The following is a 25,415-nucleotide window of genomic DNA, read 5'->3' on the forward strand; positions in this document are numbered from 1 at the left end:
TTTCAGTTTAGCCTGACTCTCAGCCTTTGAGAATGCTGTTAGGGTGTGATATGCAATTTCATTGGATACAACGGTGCTACTGGTTGATTTTGCTTGCTATTGGCTGACAAATGTTGACAGAACAGGTAACCAAGATTATTGCTATAGTATGCTTTTAACCAACATGTCAGTCTGACCAGCAATTTGGTTCTCCTTTAATAAACAGTGTAAGCTAACTTAAATGCAACTGCTAGCCAGTACTAGCACTACCTGACTTCATATTATCAAAACAAAAAATACACAATAAGGAAAAAAGTATTGGGCCACCCGCACATTACATCTATAGGATCCCATCCCATTCTAAATCCATAAACATCAATATGGCTTCCACTCTTCTGGGAAGGCTTTCTACAAGATTTTGAAGTGTGTCTGTGGGAATTTTTGCCCATTCATCCAGAAGGTCAGACACTGGTGTTGGACGAGAGGGCCCGGCTCGCAATCTCCATTCGAGTTCATCCCAAAGGTGTCGGATGGGGTTGAGATCAAGGCTGTATGTGGGCCAGTCAAGTTCTTCCACACCAAACTCACCCTACTATGCCGTTATGGAGCTTGCTTTGTGCACTGGGGCTCAGTCATGCTGGAACAGAAAAGGGCCTTCCCCAAACTGTTCCCACAAAGTTGGAAGCAGAGAATTGTCCTAAATGTCTTGGCAAGCTGAAGCATTAAGATTTCCCTTCACTGGAACGAAGGGGGCCTAGGCCAACACCAGAAAAATAAGCCCATAGCGTTATCCCTCCTCCACCAAACTTTACAGCTGGCACAATGCAGTCAGGCAGGGAACGTTCTCCTGGCATTCACCAAGCCCAGACTCGTCCATCAGAGCACCAAACGCTTCCACTTTGCAATAATACCACTTACAGTTGATTGTTGAATATCTAGGAGGGACATAAAAAATCACATACTGATGTGTTGCAATGGTGGCATCCTATTACATTACTATTACAGTACCAAACTTGAATTCATTGAGCTCTTTAGAATGAGCCATTCTTTCACAAACGTTTGTAAGGCAGACTGTATGGCTAGCTGCTTGATTTTGTACACCCATGGCAACGGGACTGAATGAAACACCTGAATTCAGTGATTAAGAGGTGTGTCCCAATACTTTTGTCCATATAGTGTATATATATATATATATATATATATATCAGTGGGAAAATGATGAATTTGTAGTCAAAAATCATTACATGATCCGGCTGTTCTCTGAGCTGAGGACCTCCAACATTGTGCAGATGGTGTGTTACATCACCTGAAAGCCTGCTATACATCAGGCACATACAGTCCTGGGAAAAACAACAACAACAAAACACCTCAGATTCTCCACTCACTGTCCATATCCATTCCCAATGAATTGATTGGCAGCCCTGGTTAAATCTGTGACCCAGAGTCCAATTAGATGGAAGGTGTTGGAGTAGATGAGTCCGATTACAGGCCCATCTTCCAAGAAATAAGGACTCTGTCACCAGGGAGCTCCATGCCTCACATAGCCAACCAAGCCTGGCCACAGACAAGAGTGGTATTCTCTTTTCTGTCACTTCTCATTGTTGTGAAGCAGCAGCTCTGCAAGCTGCGATAGTACCCTGCAAACTGATACTGTAATGTGGGAAAAAAAATGCAAAAACATGGACTGGTATTTATATGTATCAAACAAATGTACACAGGCATGCTTACTCAGACATACAAATAGAGGAGAAAGCAGAAATACTCTCTTTTCTTTCTTTTTTCCTGTCCCTCTTCTCTCTTGCTCTTTCTCAAGTGACATGAATGATGCACATCTATGCATATTTGGACAATAAACAGCCTATTTTTAAACGTTAATAAACTGGATTCCAGAGGAGCTCTGTCTCACATCCCCAAACACAACATCAGCTGAACACTAGCATTAATAATGCAGATCCCATCGCAGTGGTTAGTCTTATCTACTTATAGAAAATGAAGCCCATAGCATAGCACACCAAGAATGTTAAAAAGCAATTATTGCTCTCAGCTGTGGTGAGGCCCAAATTAATGAGGGAGAGTGAGACAAGGGAGGTTTGGGCAAAAAATCTGCAGGATAATTTGTTTAGAAAGCAAGAGAAAAAAGTTCTGAACAGAGTGCACTTAATTGTATTTTATGAAGTTCGGGAAAGTGCAAAGGTGAGTGTGCCTCTTGTAGAAAAAGAGGCTTCATCAAAATAAATACAGCTTTAGAAACATTTATTCTCCTTATCACTAGCATGCTACTGATAATATAGTTGCAGTCAATTACACAGACACACAGACTTTGCTGTTTCTTACAGAGGCATCAAATGAAGCAGCAAAATGCATTTTGCCTCGAGCAGTCGGAATGGAAATATGGTACTCTACTATACGTGATGGACAACACTGCAAGCTAGCATGCACTACTGCAGTACTACAGACCATTTTTTTCCTTCTGCATGACAAGATAACCATTGCTTTCCCCTTCGTGCTGACACACGACTCAACTTCTCAACACTCAACAGTCTCTCCCATGCTGCTACCACAGGGGCCAAAGGAGGCTGACTTTCAAGTTGGGGCATCCAGTCAGGACTAAAGCCTTTTGCAAGTCCCCTGCCAATAAAGCTTAGGCCGCACACACATTTTTGAGCATGACTGTGTGTATGTGTGTGTGTTTGCATGTATGTGGGAGGGGTGCGCATCTAAAGGTCAAGAATCAGCCCACATCCTCCCTCACAAAGGAGAAGAAAACAGAGGAGAACCGGGTGCTGGGTGTAGGTGGGTAACTGTATAAATACAAAATGGCATGACAGTATGTACAAGCACCAACTATTTATGGAACTTATTTATTTGCAATAAAAATGTAAAGTCAATATGTCTTCATTAGTTTTCACAGATAGATAGGATAGACAGGATTAAAAAAATTAACCATAAATTATCTACAACAATAATTCTATGCCTTCCTACCATATAGAGTTTACAGAAGAAAGTCACTGCAATTCATCAGAGAATCAAAAGTTTTGACAACAGTATGCAAAAGTCAATTTGTACCTTTCTGGGACTGACATCTGCTATGCAAAATAGCTAAAAAACAAAAACTCAAAATTATTTTTTAGTACAAACATTACATTTCCTCCTGCATTAACTTTGTTTGTCTTAGATTACCACTTAAACCTTAAATGATGTTGCCGCTTGCTATGCTGCTGTGCCGAGACTTATTTGCCTCACATCTCACCGCAAATGTTGCCATTACAATAATAATCTACTTTGTTATGAGCAAATCTCTGTTCTCGACTGTGCTGTAATCTCTACAAACCAGACTCCTATATCAATGCCACCGTGCTTTCCCTGACACTCAACGGTGCTCTGGTAAAACATGAAATATAGTCTCATAAAGGTCTTATCAGCCAGACAAGTGGACCTAAGAGTTCCAGACGAGTGCGCTTAAAGGCTCATGGTGAGTTAAAAGGATTTAATATTGTCTGGCCTCAGAATCATCTTAGCTCAATGCACGCTACAAGACGTTTTGGTACCAATTAAACACTTAGGCCAGCTATACAGTCTAGTGGTAGGCAAGATCAAAATGACAGGGGAAAGCCTATTAAAAAAACAACAACACAAGATTTACTTTTCAAAATTTGTTTGGCTTGGGGTAATTGGGCTTAAACACTAGTCAAAACAAAAATCTTGAGCAGACTCTACCCCATTAGAAGATTGCGGTTATGCAAGTTATGCAATTTTGATATCATGACATGTCAAAAGTGGCTCTGAAGGCTGCCTTACCATGATTTTTAATCTTAGTGAGCCTCCTGGTAAAATAAAGGTTAAATAAATAAAACAAACTGACAGAAAAGGGATGCATTTTTTTGAACTTGAGAAAAATATCATGAAAGAACCAACAGTCATCCTTAAATATGATCTTATGTGATATTTGATTTTGTCCTTATTGCCCAGTCCTAAATTAACCCTGATCTTAAGAATTTGGTTGCAAAGAAAAAAAATTAGTATGCTTAATTTTATTGCAGCTAATATTTGCCAGCTTCAGGTTACCTGTCACTTTGGCTGTTCGATTTAGAAATGACTTTAAGATTTTACTGATCACTTGCAAAGCACATTTGGGTCTGGCCCCAAGCTACATAATAGAAATGTTTACCCCTATGAGCCAGTTTGCAGCCTTAGATCCTGGGGTCAGGGCCCTTCTGGCTGTTCCAAAGTCGAAGCTTAATCTAAAGGCAATCATGCTTTTGCCATCAAGACCCCTCGGCTTTGGAAGGACCTGCCTGAGTAGATAAGCCTCACAGAATCAGTAACTTCTTTTAAAGCACTTCTAAAAACACATTTTAAAGGTGCTATATGAATAAAGATCATTATTACCTTTTTTTTAATAAAACCGCCTTCAGTAGCAGAAATCTGCCTGATTAAAAGGTGGTCACAGGCTCCGATCCTGCTGTTTGACTATTTGCTTGCTCTGTCCTCTAAACAGAGTTTCATTCATGCAGATCTTCTTCAATCAACAATCAGCACTATTTGTTTATCCTTCGCCTAACCTCCCGCCTTCCACTCAACAGGCAGCTATTCAATCGGTTCACCAACAGGCAAATTAAAACATAGCGCAATTACTACTCCCTGGGGTGGGTGGGGGGCTGTGTTTTGCTAATGGCGTGTCTTCCTCCAGTCTCTCCTGTTATTGTGCTGAGGTCATTGACAGATCTAGATTTTTTTCTTCATTTGAAGATTAAATTATAAATACACATTGGTAAGTTAACATTTGGTAAATCAATTAACTATGAATGCCCATCATTCAAAACATTACTTGTTGAAATAAGGGGGGAAAAAAATTATGGCTAGCTACATTTGACACTGACAGCTCTGTAATGTTAGAGATCATAAGTACAGACGACACAACAGAAGGTCGTCTCATTCTCTCCTGAAGAGAACACAAGTCCTATTATAGCTGTGGCCATGGGCTGCCAAAATACCAGCCCAGTGACAAAAGAACTCACGCTGGTAAGCGCGCTACGGATCCTTGGTATTACAAAGCATCATTAAATGAGACCTTGATCAATTTGTAACACTGCTGAAACACTTTCACAAGACTGGTTTCAGCCAAGGCTTGGCAGCCAAAGTGGTAAAAATGAAGTCCCATTGCCCAAAGTACTTGTCTTTTGCAATAGTTTAATACAAAATTATTCAACTTGTGCATTCAACTTAACATCCATGTATGTTAGCACTCCCACTATGATTTCTGTGTCGCCGCTGCAAAGTTCAAGTTTAGTTCAACTACGGCTCAGCGCAGGCCATCATTTTGGGTTTGAACCGAACTGTTCCAGCAAGCAAGACTTGACAATCTCATCAGCTGTTAAAAGTGCTTGGTATGCATCCAATTGAATTCTGAAACAAACCACTATCTGCACAAAGGCTTTGTCCAGACAATAGTTAACACAATACGGCCACAGCTATTTACTGTTAAATGGGCTGAAATACTGTAGCTTGCTCAGTACGGTCAAAGGAAGTGATCACGTCAAGTGCAGGGCAAATTATTGGCTGTTCAAAACTTGCAATCCGATTGCAACCTTTTCATTTGAGAAACCGTTGTCTAATCAGCTGCTCTGCAGAGCGATTTATTTTCACTGAATCTATATCTAATAAGGACTCTGGTCAAATTTCAGTATTTTGCAGCAGGGTTTATGAAGAACTCAAAAAGGAATATCTGAAAAAAAAAAAAAAAAACTAGGTCACTTTGAAGATCCACATTTCTAAAGCACTAACAATCTACTTAGACCATAACTTCAAAACAACATTTTTTTCCAAGTACACTGGTGGAGATTAAATTGAAGGTTTTTGCTTGTGCCTCAAACCACCCAGTGCTGACCAAATGCATCCATATCGATATGGTTTTCTTCCAAAAACATCAGGAGTCATAAGGTGACAGAAAAACCCTCAAGTTTGCAGAGGTGGGCTTTTGATCAGAAGGCAAAATTCACTCGCAACAAAGTGTGTGAGATACTCAGGATATCACTTGTGTGGTATCTTATCCTAAGTTTGGATTTTATAAATAGTATTCTGTATTCTCTATTCTTAGAGGGAATGGGTGCTGTTTTGTATTGAATTTGGAAATACACCTCAAGTCAATCTGGATTATTACAGATGCTGAATGAATAGCTTAGGGCCTGTGTTTATTAAGGGACAGATCTCAAACACTGAATATATCAAACAGTCAGTTTTCAGCCATTATTGCAGAAATCATAACAGCTGGGAAGATGCTTTTAAGACGCTTGAAAAGAACTACATTTCCAGAATGAGTTGATGCAGTCACAGGGAAAGCATCCCAAAGATGTGTTCAATATGATGGAATGGATAACTAACTGTGCCATATAGGTTTAAAGTTTCTGTGAAAAAACAACAACAACAACAACAACAACAACAACAACTTCTTCTTTTTCTTCTGTAAAGCTTCTTCTTTTCTGGGTTAACTTTTCTTCAAATTTTGACAAACCTCCATTATATACAGAGGGTCCTATCCAAACTAAATGCACTGGAGAAAAAAAATCCAGTCTTTACAGACCCAGTTGCTTCTGGGTCTGTTAATTTCTTAAAATCCAATTGGGACGAATCAAACAAACAATCGCCTCAAGGCATTCTCAGTCCAATCACGTTTTGTGCACATGCACAGGCACCGCTGCCTTGAATGTCTCTTCCCCTCTCTAAAAAATCTCCACTTAGCCTACTGTAGCTATTGTAATTTATCTTTGCTTACCATAGCTCTGGCTTGCCAGTTTAAACTTCCTCATTGCATCGGTGCATGTGCATGTGCGTGGGAGCGACTTGGATGAGGTACTGAATTTCAGGTGGGTGCTGTTTGAGCTGTTTGAGGTCAAATTTTTGATGACAGTCCACCCACTCTTAACAGTTACCTACACAAGCTTTAAGGTACTTTATTTCCCTTTTACTTTGATTGTTTATTCTTTTAGGTTTGTTTGTTTTTTCGTGCTGCAATGTCCGCTCTTCAAGCCTTACAATCTCGTTTCAGTATTCTTGTATCATGTTTCACATATTATCATTTTAGCTAAAAAAGATAAGAACTTGAATTCTAAGAAAAAAAAAGAAAGGATAAGAATGGGAAATACTCTTCTGACCCTCAACAAGCCCTGTTGATGGGTTCTTTAACATACTGTGTATCCCTCAGCTGCTTCAGTGGAGCTGCTCAGTAGCAGACTATAACTATGAATGTGAAACAGATTGAGTATGTGAGGGAGGGACATACTCGAGACAGATTTGCAGTTCAGTGTCAAAGGTTGATCACAGGGCAACCGCATATCTATCCACAAAATCCAACAAGAGGCAAGGAACAATGTGGGCCAGCCAACTTCAGAGGTAGATTGCCATGGTGTTGTTGCTGGTGATGAAGTTTTAGCCATGGTAGCCATATGTACTAATTATAACCATAAATGCAGCCTATGGAGCAAAAAAATTCATATTTGCACAGGACTAATTTCACCTCATCACTGGTGATTTTAAATCTGCCAGAATCTGCCATCTCTTTTGTAAATAAATAAGTACAGTACAAATGATTTAATGTATTTTGGTGATGACAGGTGCACCCTGATAAAAAAAATATTCTAGTGCAAATCAAATTGTATTTTCTGCTGTTATTTTTGGGAGGTAATTATCATTTTCTTCTTCTTCCAGCAATGTGATTTCTGTCTCCCTCCTGTCAAGAAAACTGGAGACAGCAGTGGTGTCTAAAGAGGAAGGTTTTGAATCCATTTTTGGCACTTCGGGATTTGCTGTGCTGAATCAGGAAGTGACAAATTGTCAAATATTCAACTTACATAATGTAATTGGTCACGGCTCCGATTCAAACACCAGTTAACCTGTGCAAACACCTTCCAGAAAACACAGAGGTAATTTATTGATTACAAGAGCTCCCCACATACTACTAGTCTGCTGTAAATACAGCTAAAGATATTACTCTGGGAGCACAATAATGTTAGGTCTGCAAACAGCACTACTGCAGATAAGTAAAATTGACCCGGCAGAAAGTCTACACAAGCTACTGTAGGAAAGCTGGTCACTACTTACAATCAGCTTCAGCAGGCAAACATTTTCAATCGTGTTTCATGATTTCCATTACAACATTTGAAACATTTGTAGGGGCCATGCCTGCAGGTGAAACTGTGGTCAGGGAGGAGCAGCAGGATGAATATGTCTCGCACTGGCAACTCGCAAGAATCAAGTACCTAGTAAGACTATGATTGCTAAATTACATACTTGATAGTTCTGAATCAATCTCAACACCAATCCTCTGTACACCCTGCACAAAAAAGTGAGAAAGAGGCCTAGAAACTTGGCACACCAACCTCAGGCAGTACTGAGCCCTTATCACTATGAATTACTATGTTGTTATACTGTAACGCAGCTGTAAAGTGCAGACTGTATTAAAAGCAAAAGCCATGAATGAGCCATTCCCCTAGGGCTGGAAGATTGTAACCCTGTGAAATCGGCATTTTCTGTCCTTGGGTGTACTCAACTCGATAGAAAAGTCCTTCAAGTTCTGTCAATCTCTACCTGTGGCTATTGATAATTCAATAGAGTTGTCGCAACCTCCATAATTGCTACCATTGAATGACACAGTGGCACCTGTGTATCCCATGTTAATATAGGCCAAGGAAATGTGCAAGTGTGTTCAGATGCAGAGTGGGCCTATAGGTTGACACGTCCTGTGATTGGTTTGTCTGCTATGCTGGTTGTCTTCAAATACAGCTTTTTATCAATAGGCAGCAAGGGGTTAGCGAAGATAGTTCACTTCAACTGACTTCTGAACAACAAACAAATATGTGACTGATATATTTTGATTTTCTGTTGAATTTGTGTGAGCTCTTTGCCAATACCCAGCCTTATAAACAAAACAATAAATAGTTCCCTTACCTGTAATTCCAGTTGTTTATCTTGCTAATGTATTCTGTGTGTTGTATATAACTGTGAGTGAGCTGACCCTCTGACCTTGACCCAGGCATGGTGGACAGTGGACTGAGCTCCATCTCCTTTTGCCTGATTCTTATTCGTAGAAAGACCATTTGTGGTGGGAGGAGACAGGGAGCACGCAGCTGACCTGGATGCTAAACGGGGCGCTAAATCTGAAACGATCTGCATGAAACATGGTGATGTTGGATATGTATGAGGCATGTCGACATGTGCCGAATGAGAAAGCGAGACAGAGAGAGAGAGGCAGAATGGGAGAGAGCAAGGGAGAGAAAGTGATAATGACTGGCCTCCTCATATGCGATTGCTTGAAAATACACATGGGGAAATTCCTTTCTTTACAACAACATCCTAACAGCTACTGATTGCTGGTGGTTCATGTGGAAACACGTCTTAGATGGTGACCCAAATGAGCCCCATTGAGTCTCATAACAACACTGATGACCCAATCAATCTCAATCAATACCCATAACGAGCCTCCTTAAGGTCCTCGCTTTTAATCGTTGGCTATATTCATCTAATCGCAAACTCTGTCAGGCTACTCGATTAATGTTCAACTGACATTTTTTTTATCCCCCATGCTGCTCTAAATCGGTCGCCACTGTGTCCCGTGATGCACATGCCCAACCGACTGCCTTGAATCGATAACCTTGGCTATGTTTTAGCTAAAGTCAGTGTGGCTGTAATGATGTTTAACAGCCCATTAAGGTGATGGAGACCGCCAGCTTGGTGTGGCTGATGTGTCAGGGTCAGCCTATAGCTCTTGAATACCTAAGTAAGGTCATGTTCGTAAATGTAGTTTACATGGAAACACCCCTCAAGATACTCTGCGGGGAGTCAGTGCTTAAGTATTCTATACAGAGCTGATTTTGACATTCATCAAGAAAGCAGCAAAGTCATATTGTCTGCAGAAAGACATACACAACAAAAGGTAGATTTATTCCATTCGCCATTTTTCTCTATTACTTAAGTTTTCTATTTTTATATCAAACAGAATAGGCAGTTCTTTCTCTGCGGAAAAAACAGGTTGAGAAAAAAGAGAGGGAAGGTGTTATAATAATTGTACGATCAGTGCTGAATTAAGTGTACGTTGCACTGTGGTTGGGAAATTATATATTATTACATTACGCAATGCATGCATGCTTCTCCTCAAAAGGCAATGTGGCCTCTCTGTTTCTTGAGATGCAGTGCCAAACAACTCCTGGCTAAGTTTCTTTTATCTTTGCTCCATTGTTTCGTGACCTCAGTTGTATAAGAGGCTTGTTCTCCATTGTTTGCCTCTGTGGTGAAATTGATTAACATTGGGCTATAATTGCTGTGAAGATTCAGGGACAAACATTGGGCACCATTATCTTTCACAATGAGTGACAAAATGGAGTCGTAATTACTATCAACCGTTTCAGAAAACAACACATCTAAATCCACTGGAAGCGCAGTCCATTAACTTGTAAGCACATTTGCACTTGCGTGTGTAATTGATGATTACCCCTTGCTGATCAAAAGAGACTTAATGTTGCCGCAGATGGCAATAACAGGGGATGAAGAGGAGGTGTGTGTGCAAGGCTGCCTAAAAGAGACAGAGAAAAAGAGCACGAGAGAACAAACAAGAGGGAATATGCATCCAAGTGATTATTCATGTATGTAAAGTGATATGTTTTGTTAGCACAGTGAGAATATACCTGGTTATTAAGAAATTTCTTGCCTGCCAACAGTCCCCGGTTTAACTTCACTGAGATAACTATCGTCTCTTTTTTTCTGCTTGTTTTTTGCTTTTGTATGGTGGAACAACTTCTAAAGCCTACTTCTCTTGTTTACATTGTGTGATGGATGGAGTTTTACAACAATAATCCTCATTTCTTTTAACCAAAACACTTCAATTTAAGCTACAAACATGCATGCTTACCCACATGCATGAACACAGACACACATTTGTACATACATTCATATAAACAGCGCACACACTTTATGAGATTACACAACGCAACACTTGACTAATCCCATATGACATGAATACATCTGGCCGACAGGCAGATTTCACAGCCTTCAAAGCCTCACCACGGGGAAAACACTACAGCACACAGACCTTGGATGTTACTCTGAGATTTGGCAGCCAAGTAGCACACAAATAGCACCCATTTATTTCCAGTCAACAGATTGTACGGGTCAAGGCTGTACATAGTATGACATCAAAACCAGACATTACACAACTGGGTTGTCAGGTAGGAGCTGTGAAGGGGTGTGGAAGTGTCACCAACAGCATGCATGCGTTCCTACACACACACATAACCACACTCCCTCTCTCTCTCTCTCTCTCACACACACACACACGCACGCTCAAACAGTCTGGTGTGCTGCTCTTTGCCTTTATACAGGTTGACATAGTCGTTTCTCTGCTTCAGGCACTGACCGCATTTCTCTACTCAAGAAAAAAAAAGGGTCTCCATGGCAACAGCTTCTGCAGATGGTAGGTTGTAACGTGTGTGATGACATCATCAAACGCAATAGATCAGAGGCGCCTGCTGATACCCATCCCCTCGCTTGTCAATCAAGCCTTCTGCTGGAGCACCTTCAAAAAATGAAGAAATTCATTGCAAAATGAGATATCAGTCATTTGAAAAGGAAAAAAAAAAACAGGTGACACTGACAGAATGATAGATGAAACCAGGCTTGGCAAAAAATATATAAATAAATAAAATAAATGCACCTGTTACCTCAATTTGAATGGACATGACAATGAGTGGATCATTTGTTTTTTAAAGGACAATAGCCCATTTAAGTTCCCAGTTGATAAAATGACAGGATCCTCTATATTTTACAGCAGCTGAATGATACACTTTGATTTGTTGTTTTTTCCCTCTCAAAATCAATACAATGTTTTCTGGAACTGAAAGAAGATTTTGTTATGAAGATATTTGAAAAGGGATCAATAGATTTCCCACATTAATATTTCACACTGTCTTCTAGGACACTGAATCTACAAAATACAAAAAGGGATACCTTCATGAAGTAAAATGATGAGGTGGGTTGAGGTAAAATCCATAATCTCTTATTGATTTCCCTTTTTAAAACAAATCCAAGCACAAAATGAAGGTGAAAAAGCATCTAAAGAGAAGCAGATGAGTTAGAGAGGTATTTGAGATAATTGAGACATGCAAAAGGAGCTGCAACTAAATGCGACACCGCCAATATTTTACATTTACTGTAAAGTCACATGTGCTTTTCATCTTTATGTAAAATTATGATAATATTATTTGCCAGAACAAAAACAACAACAACTACTAGTGCATGTCAGGAGATATGATCCCCAACATTAATCATAATAATCCAGCTGGTGACCTGTATATAAGAGCAGCAAGAGACTTTTTTGTCTAATTGGCTTCAATTAATCTTTCTTCAAACAAGTTCTTGACTGGGATTAAAAGTTTAAAGGTGTTTTATGCAGGGTCACACTGTTCATGTACGTCCTCTGACAAATTAGGCTATGTACATGCTGGAGCTGACAGCCAGCAATCCATGAACTGTTCCACTCGGTCAACTAGAATTAACATGCAGTATCATCGCCACAATGCAGCGTGTAAGTTGCTCCCTATGGAGAGGTTACGTTCTATTAATAGATGCATGGAACTGTACTGTAGGGGTCAGAACACTGTGTAATTAGGCGATACTTGTTAAAATCATCCTTTGGTTAACAAGAGACATGATCAAACATGAAACATCTAAATGGGGATTGATGTGTTTCGCCTTTAGATAGGAATCAGAGTTGCATGTTTCAAAAATCCCCTGAAAGGCTTAAAAAATGGTCTGAAAAACATTGCTTTGAAAAATAGCATTTAGGCAAAATATGAGGAGAAAATTTCAGTAATTTTACCTGCTTGGACCATGCAAGCGGTTTCAACAAAATGTCATGCTTTGTAAACACGTGCTCCAGGTGTCAAATGACAATGGAAGCCCTGTCACTGGCTGTTGGTTCAGGATGTTTCCCCGGTGTAGAACGGAAATAAGTCTCTCCACGACTATAATCTTTTCCTGTCACTTCACCATGGTTCCTGTTCAACAAGTGGTGTAATTATGTGTACTTTTCTGCTGGCACAATCATTTCTGACACCTGGAGGAGCTGAGCATCCGGCATTACAATAGTGACACGGTATGACATCACATGACAGAACGGTACATCTGGATAGTGACAGTTATAGATAGCGGGGAGAGCTATGATTATAGATATACAGATCAAAAGATAAACGGATAGATTGATAGATTGCAAAGGCAAGCTACATGGCAGAACCGAGAGACAGGAATAAAGAGAAAGAGGGAAATATGTTGTGGAAAGTGAGATGAGAAGAGTGAAATATGGCAGGGAGGGAAGACAGGGAGAGAGATGCCACAAGCATGAACAGATGGCTGAGAGGAGAGTCAGGGAGAGAGAAAGACAGGCAGAGCGAGCGAGAAAGAGAGAGAGTGAGGAAGAGGGAGAGAAAGAGAGAAGAGGAGAGAAAGAGAGCAAGAGAAATCTGGATCAGGCTGAAAAAGGCCTCAAGTTCACTTTGGGGAATGCAGTAAGTAGGACAGGCAAACTTAAATTCCAAAAAATTAGACCCAAAAATAACCCAAAGGAGAACAAACCACTCAAGCCTTGGAGCTATGCTAGATGGTCAGTCAAAACAGAGCCGCCTCGGCCGCTTTGAAGAAGCGTCCTCTCTTTGGGATTCAAAGCCTACCTGAGGAGGAACACAACAGGGCTCAAACCTTAAAAGCAGACAACGCAGTTTCAAAGGGGAGGGCACCCCACCTTGTTAAGATATAATGAAAGATTATGAATGCCACTCAATTCTCAAAAGAATACAACTTAGAAATGCCTCGGGAGCTCAGGCCAAGTCTTTTACCCCATCATAACCCCAAATATTAGAGCATTTTGCCACACTGTTTATGTTTTTGTGTGCATTTGACATTAAAACATCAGATTCAAATCAGGCAAAAGTAACACTTTAATTCTATGGGCTATTAGTCTTGGCATGAACGTCATCTTTAACATTAGTAAACAAAGGTGTGTCCTCCCATTTGAAACTGCATAGTCTCCCTTTAAAGGTAATCTATGTAAATTCATCTATGAGGGTGGAAATGATAAACAGGAATGGTGCAGATGCAAATTAAGTCAAATTCTGCTAAAGGAGGGGAGATTCATCCATATGTATGCAAAAGTGGAAGTATATTATATACTGTATGGTGGACTTGGAGTTACAAAGTGAACTTCTGAGCATATTGAGTATCAAAGATGTGAAAAACAATCAAGCAAAACTGCTACGCACATTCTTTTTAAGTATTTAACCTCATATGCAGACAACTCAATTTTGATTTAAAGAAAAAAAGTCAAACACCCCATTCCAAGCCAATAATGCAGTTTCAGAGAGTAGCTTGGGGTTTCGACTCCTTGCAATTTTTCTGTATTACGAACCCCATTTTTGTTTGCAAACCTCTGCTTCATCCTTGTTTGACCTACAGTACACCGTTTTACTATTCAGACAATAAAGGAATACTTACATATTCTTTCCTCTATGCTTAAGGCAATGGTAATAAAAAAGCTGGTCATTAATTCAACATTTCCCTCAAATCGTTTAATTCCTGGGAACCCCAGTCGGACATAAGAAATGATGTGACTCGTTAAGTGGGTTGAACCAATACCATTATATTGTAATATGAAACCAACACCCATGGCCGATATAAAGTCCTGAGCCTCTAGAACCTGTGGCAGTCGTCTATCAGGAGGCTTATCCCTTTCCACTAAGCTCTACTGTCCTTTTCCTATCTTGTCTCTGTGTGCTCTTCAATACAAAATCTACAATCCCAGAGATCACGCACACACACATGCACAAAGCTCAGTGCCCCAGGAGGTAACATGCATTTGTATTCTCAACCACATGTGGGCTGAGAACGGAGCGGCTGGCAGATTGACAGCAGATGGATAACCATAGATACGGTACATTAAATTCCATAGAAAAAAAAACAAAACAACAAAGACAATATGAAGATGTAGAGCTGTTATGTACGTATGTGGTTATCTTAATTACCACAGAAACCCTGCAGATACCCGCGAACACATATGCACGTGAACGGCACAATCCAGTTTGATTCAGTGTTTGCTGTTTCTGCCTTTTACCTGATGACTCAGTCAATTCCATGAAAAAAAAAAAAAAAAATGACTGTGTGGGCATAATATTGTGTGTGCCCTCATTTTTTGCACTTAAGAGGAGATATGGTTTGGTGAACAGGGGTTCTTTAAGGGCAACTCAGTGTAAAACACAGTATGTAATGACTATTGGTTTGTTTGGCATGTCTTTGACTCCAGTGTAAAGGAAACGTCTGGTCACTATCAGTAACACTGAGATTGTTCAGGTTTGTCCAAATAGAGTTTTTCCTAAAGCATAATTAGCAGTTTAACCAGCATCTATTAATGTGTTTGCCAGCACCAATAGAAAGCAAATGTATGCATATCCAATCTGTTTTTTGGGCCAGGTGCAGGATAGAGATACATATGGAAATAGAAGGAGAGAAATGTCCACACACTAGATTGCAACATTTAAACCAAGAAGGGTCTTCATTTGGCAAATGCCTGATGAAATGCCTATTTGTGAAAGAGCCTTAATTCAGTGGAGGGGTAACACACAGATTTGATGAAGGCTCGTGTCTTGGATCTCCTGTGATTGGTGCTGGAAAAAGATGGGTCATCATCACGAAGACCCTGTTGGATCAAAACATCGTGTAGTTAGCCAAATTAAGTGTTGGGACCTGTAATCCCGTGTGCGAATATTTTTCTCCTTCCTTTTCCAGCGCCAATCACAGGACAGCCAAGACTCTAGCCTTCATCCTGACTGTGTGTTGCCCCTCCCCTGAATAAGGGCACTTTCACACATGCGGTATTGAGTCCATTTGAATCAAACCCCAGAATGTTTCCCCTCAATTAGTCCATCCTCAACTGTGAGACCTAGTCATGGGCTACTTTGAAGCCATCTAGTGTGGTTTGACTGCAGTGAGAACTCAATTTGACTCAGATTTGACCCAACTACAGGAAGTAAACCAAGTAAACAAAGATTTTTTATGGACCTTAATATTATTTGTGTCCTTGTTTATTGACTTTTCTTTTTTTGCTATTTTTCCTTGCGGGTGCAATGTTATTATTTACTCTTCAGGGCTTTTTGTCTCCTCATATGCGCTACTTGAATTTCTTCTTTCTTTCAAAGTTAAATTAGCTTTCACTGAGCAAATGACCACACACTTTGCTGAGGTGCCCTGAAGTAATGAGGAATGCAAGTGTGAACAAAAGTCTTCAGCACACTCAGATCTATGAAAGATCCTTTATTTCATTCTCTGAATGTGCAAAGGTCTCCTTCAAGGTCAGAAACTGAAAGCCTAGGAACACTCAGAGGATAAAGTAAAGGATCATGCATTGACTCAAGTAAAATTAACTAAAATAAAATGAATGCTGTCAGACCTAAAAATCTGTGTTTTTTCATTCTCCTTCTCTTACATTTCTGCTTAAGGTCTGGGGTTGATTTGAGCCAGGAATCATAGCTTTTACATGAATGCATGGGTCTGGTAAACCTGTGGTCCATTTTCCACCTGTTATTAAAATCTAGATCCAAGCATGATTGTTACATTTACATAAAATGCTAACATGGGCTCCCAGCACACAAACTGAAATCCAATCTCTCTTGGCTGTGCATAATGCAGGTTGCCATGCACATCATTTCCTTATATAGAATTCACTTCCTTTAAAACTGACAGAAAACACCTAATAACACTTCTTCACTACCAATGAGTATCCTGACAAGTCATTTTTTATAAGCATGACGCTATCGAAGCACCCTGTTTGAGTCGTTTATATTTTCAGGTTGTCTTGGCAGTTCAGTTAACTGAGGCACATTCAATCAGACAGGATTTTCTGGGTTTGAATGTGGCTGGAAAATTTGTTGCATGCTTCTTCTCTTTGTTGTTCTCCATCCAGTAAAACAGCAATGCCGTTAAAAAATAAATAAATAAAAATCTGACGTGTCTATATGTGCATTAATAAAATTATAATCTGCCTTGGATGCATTTATACCTGGCTTTCATGTGGTTTTATTCTGTCTGAACACAGTCCAACCAGGATGCATGTGACGGCAAAGTGCAAAATGGGCTTATTTCATAGAAAGGCCAGGTAGTCCTGAAATCATGTTCTCTCACTGTGGACTGAACTGCCTGCAATTACGGCAATAACATATTGTCTACACCACGGGAAATCTTTTCTCTTCTCAATTTCCCATTTAGACTGACTGAGGTGTAGCTGACATTATGCCCCACCTGTAGAAAATGATGTGCCCGCATTAGCTGGTAAAGGCCACGCTTGGCTTGTAAAAGTCATGAGAGTCCGTCAGAACATGTATTCTGGATATTCTGTCAGACGGAGAAAATCAATATGGTATACCAAATGCTATTGCTGGATTCAGCTAGACTCTGTAAGAAAGCTGACTTGCTCTGCACGACTTACAATACTCAGACTCTAGTTTTCACTCAGTCAGCTGTCAGATATGCTGCCTTCAAGTGCTGTCTGAAATATACATGCTCAGTATGCATGAATCTGACAAAATGGTAAACACGACTAGGAAAGAGGGAATCATTTATGAATTGCAGAGATGTTGTGTTTAAAGACTGGGGAGCATGGAAACTGTGTTAACAGCTGATGGCAAAAGTGATATATATATTATTATTAAATAATATTATTGTTTGTATGACTGTATTTTGTACATTTGGATATTTGAAGGTTTCAGTACAAAACTGTATGCACACAGCCATGTTTTTCACATGGTGGTGCCAAAAAAAATATATAGTACAGATAAAATAAAACATATAAGAGCACATTTACATGTCAAAAATGGGCTTCAAAGGGTACAGTATGTAACCTGTGTAATGTAACCTGTGTTTAATGGTGAACTATGCAACTCAGCACAACAACCAGAAAGAGATCAGACCTTGCAGTGCTTGCAGCAGGTATGGAGCACAAAACTGCAAATCAACACAGCGGCTACTGTATTTTCTGACGCCTTTTTCAATAGCAGCAGAAAGAGCAACCTGAAACCTGACAAGACCAGGATCATTAAAAGAGAGGATTCTGAAAACATACATACACACATGTACAGTACCACTGTACAATTTTGTACAGTGGTAACCAGGAAAATGGTTGATTCTGGGGGTGGGACAGTGTGTGAGTGACTGTATCTGAATGCATGCACTTGCATGAATGAGTGTCTGCTTATATATGTGTGTGTGTGTGTGTGTGTGTGTGTGTGTGTGTGTGTGTGTGTGTGTGTGTGTGTGTGTGTGTGTGTGTGTGTGTGAACTGGATGAGGACACCAGAAGGTTTGGATTTTGTAACAGCTGCCAAGGACCAGTATTGGAAACATTACCACAATCCCCCTGTGGCTCACAATCACTTCCTACTCCCTGCATGGGCACACACACACACACACACACACACAAACAAAGCATGCATGCAAACACACATGGACAGAAAGACAGTCTTGCAGACATGCTGCACACACATTCTCTCTCTCACGCTCTTATGTCACACATACACACACACCCTCACACACACATAACATACACTCACAAACTTCCCCATTGCCTCCTGCTGTATTAGTTGATGAGTCATACCTCTGGGTTTTCTAAACTGGGCCAATCCACACTCTTAACACACACACTGCTAATACAATGAAACACCGCAGACACACCTACACAAGCACACAGGAGACACTCACACATAGACACACAACACATACACACACACACTCCAACACACTCACAGACACAGAGCAGCGACTTGCCCTAGAATGGCAACACACCACTTCACTGCCTGGGGACTTCGAAGCTGCCTGGTGTTGATAGGTGAGCATTGTTTTGCTCAGTACAGCTGAAATGCTTCCAGAAAAACTGTGTGCAGTAAAAATCACAACCACCTGCTCCTTCCAGTGAAACATGCTTATCAGGTGTGTACAGCTAAAACATTACTGATCTCATCTTCTAAATGCCTCCATAAGGGGTATAACTCCACATTGTGAAGTTGTCTTCATATTTTGATGCTTTGTGTAAATGTCAGTGCAAAATCAGATGCCTCCGGTGGCATTAATGCAAATGGGAAAATTAACAGTGTGATGCTGCTTTTACAGTTCCTCTAAACTTGGTATGTATTTATAGTAATTCACCTGTAAAGACAGTCAGTGCTTGGAGGGTGAGTATCTGTCAAAAAATGAAAAAGCTGCTGCTTTTGAAGAGGGAGAGGGACAAAATGTCAACAAATGCGTCCATTAAAACAAAAACTTCAGGCACTCAAACGTGGAATATGTAGGAGCAAGGAGCTGAGGTAATTATTAAAAAGCCTCTATTTTAGCATGGCTGCACTAGAAGTTTAAAAAAACAACTGGTTTTGATGAAGACCTGTAGAGGTCGAAATGAGTTTTTTTTTTTTTTTTTTTTATTCCAGTGGAACCACACTATAATAAATGCTTTTTAATAATTACCTCAGCTACTTGCTCCTATACTCCACTCTTGAGTGCCTGAAAAATTTTTTTGGAGGCATTCTTCATAGTACCCTGATGCCAATTTGATTAAATAATGTGAGGTTTTGTCCAACAGCAAGATCAAAGCCAGATAGCACGATTAGGGTCAAACTGCAAATATGGTTGATATCAACATCACAATACTAAGTAGTTTTTTGTTGTTGTTGTTTTTGTATCTATATATATCAACAGGGTTTATGTATGCATATTTACATTAAATAATAAAATCAATGCTCATCCCACTGAAACAAATGCTATTTTAGTTTAGAAAGCAGACTGCCATATGATTCTACTGAAACATGATAAATGATCATAGTGGATAAATCGCCCTGCTCCAGTTGCAAGAGGTCTGTTGATGTGACTGTGCAACATAAGTACTGATGTAGGACGAACGTACATTAAAAAAGACTGACTTTGCATATTTGGCATTCTGGTAAACCTGTCAAGAAAACTTTGAAACCTTCAAATGACATGGAAGATGGACTTGAAAAACTTCATTACCCAGCATTCATGTCATGCAATGTCAGTCAACCCAAATTTATTCTTCTTAGAGACTGTTGGGAGACAAGATGTCATTGTGGTCACTTTCTCTGGATGGAGCGCTCACTCATTTCTGTTTAAGTGACAGTTTTGCATTTCACTGTGAAGTTTTGATTTTTTCACACTGTGCAGACTTCCCTCCATTTCCTTCCAAACCTGACACTGGAATTTCATTTGGACAAATAAAGTGAATCTACAGGGTCTCTAATATGCAGCGATGGGATGCTCTGCAGACCCACTTTGTGATTTAGTCTGAAAAGGTGTATTTTTTAGCCTGAGAAGGTGTATTTTTACATGAAAATCTTACCCAATGCATCTTCAACATACATACACATGCACTTCATTTGAACAATAATATCTTGCTCTGCCTCTTGTTTTCTGGCCCAGAAACTGCATCAAACCAGCCGACCAATCAGAGCTATTTAGTGAGAGTGATGGCTGAGGACCTAGATGATAACCTTAAGGATGAATTGTACAAGTGACCTGGATACATCTGATTACAGCTGTATATGGGTGTTTGTCTAGTGTCATTATGCATTACAGTTTGTCTGAGCATTGCGAAACCAAACCAGGCCATGTTGAGCTGTGCTGGCACTGAGATAAACGGAGGAAAAGGAAGCAAGAAAGAGAAAGAAAAAGAAAAAAAAAACTGATGTACAATAAAGGGGAAAAAAGACAGACTGAAAGACGTCTATCTATTTGTTTGGATGACTACCTGCATGCCTCTGCTCTGCCTGTCTACCTCCCTGTCTGCCTGCTGTTTTGTCTGTCTCGCTCTCTGTTTTTATATATCTATGTTTCTCTGAAGCTTCCTACCTGCCACTCTGTGTGTAATGAAGGGCTCTTTTCTCACTCACACCCCGGCTCCTCTGGAAAAACGAAATCAAATCGCCAAAGTGTGGCAGACAGGGTGAACAAAATGCAAATTGATCCTTTGCGGTGCAGCGTTTGAAGCAGCCAATCACGACTGACAACTGGAAAGCCTGCGCCCAGTGTGTCTGAGGTAAGCCGGTGCAACTGATGCGTGTGGAAAAAAGGAGGTGTTTTACTTTCTCAAAAACTTCCTATATGTTTCTCCTGCTGTTTCCAGGCCTCACTTTCTACAGTAAATCCGTCAGGTACTTTACCTCCCTCTGTCCCTTCATTTACCTGTAACATCAGAACCCCGAGGGGTCTCTATGGTTGTAAATGTCTGTCAAGTATGTGGCAGCTTAGCGCTTACAGAGACCGTACCAAGTTCGATCAACAGTCAATAAACGTCCATCAACAGCTACCTGCCATGTTGACACGCCTTTAAGCCAGTTGCTCCAGATAAACAGGCCAACAAAAGATACTAAAATGGGAATGTAATTGTCAAAAGATGTAACAGATCTGTAAACTGTTGCCATCAAAGTGAACAGGGATTTTGGTTCCTGTCAGCCAGTCACTGTGCTTTTTAAATATATTGAGTAATACAGTTTGAAATAACAAACTTATATCGTGGTTATTATATATTTTGGCATATTTCAGGAATGAATTTATAAGAAATAATTTTGCTGATAAACTATGAGAATGAACTCTTTGTCAGTCTTGCCACTGCTTGTACAACATATCCAGTCTCCACTTCAAAAGTATCCCCCTTCATCATATCTCATCTTAAAAAAAAGAAATAAAAGTGACAGTAAGTGATATCAGAATCTCATACAGCTGTTTTGAGTCAATAATATATATGTATATAAAATATTTATGTTAAAAAAAAGAGTGGTCAAAGTCAGTAGGTTAATGTTATTCAGGTCATGAACACACTTATAGACATCAGTTTTGAACAGTTCCTATGCAATGGTAAAATGGCAAATTAAAAAAAATACAGCTTCATAACTGATCAAAAATCTAGATGAATGAGAACATAATCATCAAAAGCAAAAGTCAGTCAATATTACTGCTGGACTTATCTGGACATAAAATGTGTATGTAAAACCCTTTACAGGTCAACTGTAAACACGGAAAAAAGAGCAGGAAAACTGTGATTTGTTATTCAAAATGAATAGCAGCTGCATGTCCAAACAAGGCAACAGATAATGTGTGATTCTCCACAAATGATACAATCCCCTTGTGGGCAGTGACAAATATGTGACCTTGTTCTGATATGGCAGGGCCCCCTTCACGCCAATCAGTTCAATTCTGAAAATGCCAGAAAGGAGTTTTGAGATGCATCGTCTCCTCAGGTTTTGTCAAAATCCAAGCAGCGGCGTCCAAGATGCTGAGCGTGACAAACAAGCCAACACAGGGACAAGCGAACAGAAGGAGGCCGATACTTGGACCATCTCACAATGAAATCGTGTGAGATAATCAAAGAGAAAAATTCAGGGAAATCACATCCTTGGCCTGTTACAGATTCCTTCACACTCTCCAAAACACCAGGTGCAGCTACTAATGGACCAGGAACCCGCTGATGCACAAGTACAGGAGAAAACACTTCGTCTGAGTTATGTTGCTGTCATTATAAAAATCAATATCACTATGGTGTCATGACTGTGTGGAAAGATGTCCAATATCTTCTACCTTCCAGTGGTTGCCAGGGAGAGTGAATATTCTGGTCTGTGGTTGTTAAACAGAGAGGATGGTTTAGGTGTTATGGTTAGTCGGAGCCTCAGAGAAACCTGAGCATTGCCAAGACAGCTGGCAGAGTTGCTGTCATTTCTCTCGCTGGGAACCAGGCTAAGAAATTAACTTTCTTTTCAGAGGGTGTTTTTGCACCCTTGATCTGATTTTTACAGGCATTTTGGTGCAGTTTGGGGCCAAATTTCCTGAAGTATGAAGTAACAAATTTGCATGGCATTTTGGCAAGTGAACACAAACTGTACCACTCTCTTGCCCAGAACACACTGGAAGGGTTTCCCTGGTCTCAGGCTCTCCTCCAGTGGCCCACCGGAGACGGCAGCTGGATTCACACGTGACTTTATGAGAACTCCACAGAAAATACAGTATGAGCAGGGTGAAAACCAAAACAGGGTTCAGCTATATATGAGGGCATTTTTGCACCCTCATTTTCAATTGTATAGGCATTTTAGAAACTTCGTTTAAAGAAAAATCCACCCTAAAACACATTCACAAACACATATACATGGCACCTGGCAATTAACCTGGCATTTCTTGTGTCACGACATTTGATATTGCATTTTTTTGTATCTCAGGGCTAAATAACCGAAATAGCTAAAAAGATAAATAGCCAAATACATAAAAAAAACTCAATGATTTAAAATGGACACACTGGCTGTCAGGTTTCAAAGTCAATGTACCTGGCTGTCAAAGCCGTCATATCGCTGTACTGTTCACACAACACAACTCGCTATCTTGTAATCGGCAATCTTGAAGTTGTTGTGGTTTTCACACTATATGACTGAGTATTGACAGATCATCACATGTTACAAGATCTTTTACGAGGCAGAAACCCCGACCAAACACACGTGAGAAGTGACTAAGCAAATAATAATTTTTGGAGTCAAAATGTAGGCAGCTGCCTGCTCTTGTTATGGTTCGGCAAGGATGAAAAGGTTACTAATACTGAAAAGCTTGTGCATATGCCAGTGTATTCTAATATAAACTGTTACTGTACCTCCTCCCCCATATAAAGAGAGTTAGAGGGGTAGAGTGTGTCCATTTGTGTGTGTGTGTGTGTGTGTGTGTGAAGGAGAGAAAGAAAGACAAGGAGAGAGAGAGAGAAATGATAAGACTGGGTTCAGGGAGCTGCTGCTGATGACAGAAGAGCAGCCCCATGTCCTGCACTCTTGTTGGCTCATTGGCTGTAGCTCATCACCGACAGATCCAGATATTTAGCCTGCTAGATATCTGGGATGCATCAGCAAGCCTCTCTTGAACAGTTCAAGCACTCAGGCACTGATTTGCGAGCACTGAGCAAGCGCTGATTTGCCTCTGATCTGGGGCTTTTGTCAGTGAGTTCCAAAAACCATCAGTGAGTGGAAAATCAGGGCTAAAATCATGTAATGCGAACTAGATGAACTAGGAACTGTTAAATTCAGAAAGGGCAGTCGAGCTGACAAAGGGATACACTAATGAGTTAAAGCAGTTTTTCAACAGGTTTGATTCACCAGCACAGGTTGAACCTCCCTCCACCTCCTCTACCACTGCCCATCTCCTCCCACCAGCAGACAACATCCCCCCCCCCCAGTCTTGTATAAAGTATTTGAAAGCGATACTTGAGTAAAAGTACAAGTATCTCACCAGAAAATGACTTTGGTAGAAGTTAAAGTCACCTTTTAGAATATTACTTGAGTAAAAGTCTTAAAGTACCTGACATTTATTGTACTTAAGTATCAAAAGTAATTTTCTGATATTTTCTGTACTTAAGTATTAGAAGTAAAGGTAAAAGTATTTAAACAAAGTGAGCAGTTAGAATTTTGATAATGAATTTATTGTGGCTTCCTTACAGTAAAAGCAACCCGGGTACAGGAGAAAAAAGCTTCAACTTTTTAACATTACCGTTAAACTTCTGTCACCATCAACAGCTCTCTCTGTCTCTCAGCCTCCCTGTTTGGACAAACTGAACTTGGCAACTGGCAACAGCTGTCACGAGCGCGAGTTATTATTTGAAATTATAAAACGGGTGCTTCCCATCCTTAAATGTGATTGGCTGAGCCGCGTTCCATGCCGTTGTAAAATCAGGGTAACCCACTGGCAGACCGCAGCACAATATCCCTGCGCCAGTGTAAACGGACATAGCGTTGCCTAGCAACCAACTACTCTGCGCTCCACTTACTCGTTAGGTCACATTTGTTTCAAGACTTTTGTGAACAAAATGTCAGACTTTGTGGTGAATTTTGATTTGCTGGGTGGCCTGAGCCTGGATGAGTGGTTGGAGGAGGTGCTTGATGTCTGTTAAATGATGCTGAATTCACCACCAGCAACAGTGTTTTCGCCGGTGTGGTAAAGAAACTCCGCCGAGAAGGACGTGACAAATCTTCCCACCACCAAGCCCTAACCGAGGCAGACTGCCAGAAGATGAAGCACTTTCAGGCACCAAGTTCAAACACACCTTGGGGGCTTGTCTGTAAAGTCTGGTTTGACGTGCAGCTTCATATGGGACGCAGGGCGAACGAGGGCAACCGCAAATTAAAGACCGACTCCTTCAGCACTCACTCACGAATGCACAAAAAATCACAAAGATGCTGCCGAAAAAACACAGAAAGCCTGCGGCGATTCATATATGGGCAGCCGGTTACCCACTGTGTCCGGTGGCGGAGCTTCTTCTTCGCACTTGGCGGCCGCGGTTGAAACCAACGATAACAAACAGGAATTACGTCACCAACTCAACTTTTA

The 25,415-nt window shown here is 40.4% G+C and overlaps 1 protein-coding gene and 1 long non-coding RNA gene across 8 annotated transcripts in view; both read right to left on the bottom strand.

Moving 5' to 3' along the window:
* The window catches only part of LOC115371742 (interleukin-1 receptor accessory protein-like 1), a 325,316-nt gene that overhangs the window by 74,087 nt on the left and 225,814 nt on the right, over positions 1 to 25,415 (bottom strand). The gene's annotated exons all lie outside the window — the stretch shown is intronic.
* On the bottom strand, positions 9,015 to 24,225 carry LOC115371807 (uncharacterized). Its single transcript, XR_003929392.1, has 3 exons — positions 24,150 to 24,225; positions 23,030 to 23,035; positions 9,015 to 9,024 (listed from the first exon to the last, which is right to left on the bottom strand). It is a non-coding gene; the product is annotated as an uncharacterized LOC115371807 (long non-coding RNA).

Source organism: Myripristis murdjan, chromosome 2, assembly GCF_902150065.1.
Source record: "Myripristis murdjan chromosome 2, fMyrMur1.1, whole genome shotgun sequence".
Taxonomy (NCBI): domain Eukaryota; kingdom Metazoa; phylum Chordata; class Actinopteri; order Holocentriformes; family Holocentridae; genus Myripristis; species Myripristis murdjan.